The 2,629-nt window shown below is 45.3% G+C and overlaps 1 long non-coding RNA gene across 1 annotated transcript in view; it reads right to left on the minus strand.

The window, feature by feature from the left end:
• Positions 1-252: 252 nt before the first annotated feature.
• LOC115302017 overlaps positions 253-2,629 on the minus strand; it is a 5,314-nt gene continuing 2,937 nt past the window's right edge. Inside the window, exons 2-3 of the long non-coding RNA XR_003913389.1 lie at positions 2,065-2,390; positions 253-650 (exon numbers count right to left, since the gene is read on the minus strand). This is a non-coding gene — a long non-coding RNA (uncharacterized LOC115302017). The remainder of the gene's footprint in view (positions 651-2,064; positions 2,391-2,629) is intronic.

Below are 2,629 nucleotides of genomic sequence, written 5' to 3' on the forward strand. Positions count from 1 at the left end.
AATTTCCTTCCCTTCTTTTCCTCCCATCCTTCCGCCTCCCTGTCTCCTTTCCTCCCTCCCTTCGTTCCTTCCTCCTTTCCTTCCTTTCTCTTCTAAGAAAAATTGAAACATGTGTTTATGTGGGAAATCTGCCAATTTTAAAATGCTACAAAAATAACACGCTGCAGTCAAACAAAACACATCACTGTTAAATTACTCTCTATAGGAAAAATCAAAGGCAGATTTTTAATAGCACAATGGCCAAATGGGAAGCTAGATAGAGACAGAGTACAAGGTATGAAAAATCTACCAAAAGAGAAAGCTGTGCACACTTAGACTCACAGAGTGGGTACCACCCAGGATGACAGGTAGGTCATCTCAGACCTCGGCTGAAATCGCCTGGGCCACACACTGTCTGAATTCTCTAGCGTTTTTCTTCATTGTCCTTCACATTTCTGCCTCTGCTAGTGCCAGGCATGGTGCTAAGCTCGAGAAATCTCTCATGTAGCACACGTCGGTGGAGGAAGCAGACACTTGTACATTGATGACAAGAGCGATAGGAATCGTGACCATATTATGGGAGCACCTAGGACATGTCCACAGATTGGCAGCTCTAAGTAGGGCTCTGGGAGATGCGTACGAGGTATGATTTGGAAGCAGAGGCCAGGAAACTGGAAAGACGACAAAAAGGTACCTTTGAGGAAATATCAGGGAAATGAGCAATATGGAGAGACCATACATGAGAGGAAACAGGGACCAGATCTCCGTTTGGACTTCGCCCTAAAGGTAAATGGCAGTTGTTGGACAGACATGGCGACAAGTGGGATAGGGAGCCCTAATTTTAAGTGAAATCACTGATTTTACATGTATGTGTATATGTACGTATCTCCGCCACCCAGATCGAGGTATGTACCATTTCCAGCACCTGGCAAGATTCCTTCGTGGAGCTCGCCGCTCTCTCTCCCCCCAGCAGCATAGTATCTGTGAGATTTCTATTGTATGCACCAGAGCCCCTTCTCTCTTATTTCTGTGTAATGTAGAGAAAAACTGCGAAAACTGAAATGGCCCCCAAAATCCTATTTTCTCTCCAGTGAAAAGTAAGGTGTCCTCTTGCACACCCTCAGGGTATCTGATCCTATACAGGCTCAATGCCTTTCATTGCCTTCGAGATAAAGAACAACTTTAAACTGTTTTAAAGACCGGTTCTTGTCTATAGAAATGCAAATTGTGTCCAGTGGAATGCATTTAATTATTGTCAGTTTGATCAGTTCTGCCAGTTTTGCATCTACTTGTAAAGTATTTCATTATTTCTCATTTAACTACAGTATATATGTGTGGTACTCTGAATTTTCCTTTGAATCAGTTGTACTGTGTTTCTGGATCTCATTTAATGAGTTAAACAAAACCTTTGAAATGTGTTTATATCTTTACGAGAGTCCTGATTATACTTGATTTTAAAAATTCTTGGGGCGCCTGGGTGGCTCATCAGCTAAGCCTCCGACTTCGGCTCAGGTCAGATCTCACGTTCGTGGGTTCGAGCCCCGTGTCAGGCTCTGTGCTGACAGCTAGCTCAGAGCCTGGAGCCTGCATCCGGTTCTGTGTCTCCTTCTCTCTCTGCCCCTCCCCCTCTCATGCTCTGTCTCTCTTTGTATCAAAAATAAATAAAAACATTAAAAAAAATTTAAACAACAAAAAAAATTCTTTTATCAACAGTTTGCAATTGTATAAGCGTGCTACAATTTATTTGTCCATTCATCTACTGATGGACATTTGAGCTTCCCCCCTCGGCTATCATAAATAAAGCTGCTGTGGACATTTTTGTAGGAGTCTTTTGTGAACTGTGTGTATTACTTTTTCTTGGGTAAACACATCTAGGAATGGGGTTTCTGGGCCACAGAGGTAAGCGTATACTTACCTTGGCCAGGAACAGTCATGTTTCCAAAGCGGTTGTATCATTTTTCACTACCACTAACACTGTGTAAGTGTCGCAGTATCTGCATCTTCGTCAACGCTGAAATTGCCAATCCTTTTCATTTTAGCTATTCTTCCGTGTGTTTAACGGTATCTCCCTGTTGTTTAACTTACCATGGAAAGTTTTCAGGAGAAAAGTAACTTGAACAGCTCCTTTCCAACCCGGGCCTGGCCGAATGGCTCCCGCAGAGAAGGTGGTGAGGAGGAGTCGGGCCGTTCTGCCATCAACGGGGTGCTGACCAGAGAGCACCCCATCAACATTCACACATGCATCCATGGAGTGGAGTTCAGGAAGCGTGCTCCTCGGACGCACACAGAGATCCAGGGACTTGCCAGGGAGGAGATGGGAACTCCAGATGCGTGCCCGGATGCCAGGCTCAACAAAGCTGTCTGAGCCAAAGAAACAAGGAATGTTCCGCACTGCATCCGTATGCAGTAGTCTAGAAAACATAACAAGGATGAAGATTCACCAATATAGCTCTACGTGTTAGTTGCCTATGTCCCTGTCACCACTTTCAAAAATCTACAGACCAGGGGCGCCTGGGTGGCTCAGTCGGTCAAGCGTCCGACTTCAGCTCAGGTCATGATCTCCTGGTCCGTGGGTTTGAGCCCCACATCGGGCTCTACCCCGGCCCGCGGGGTCATTCAACAGGAACCTGGAGGAGGGAACGGGTGAATG

Source organism: Suricata suricatta, chromosome 9 (assembly GCF_006229205.1).
Source record: "Suricata suricatta isolate VVHF042 chromosome 9, meerkat_22Aug2017_6uvM2_HiC, whole genome shotgun sequence".
NCBI classification, from domain to species: Eukaryota; Metazoa; Chordata; class Mammalia; order Carnivora; family Herpestidae; genus Suricata; species Suricata suricatta.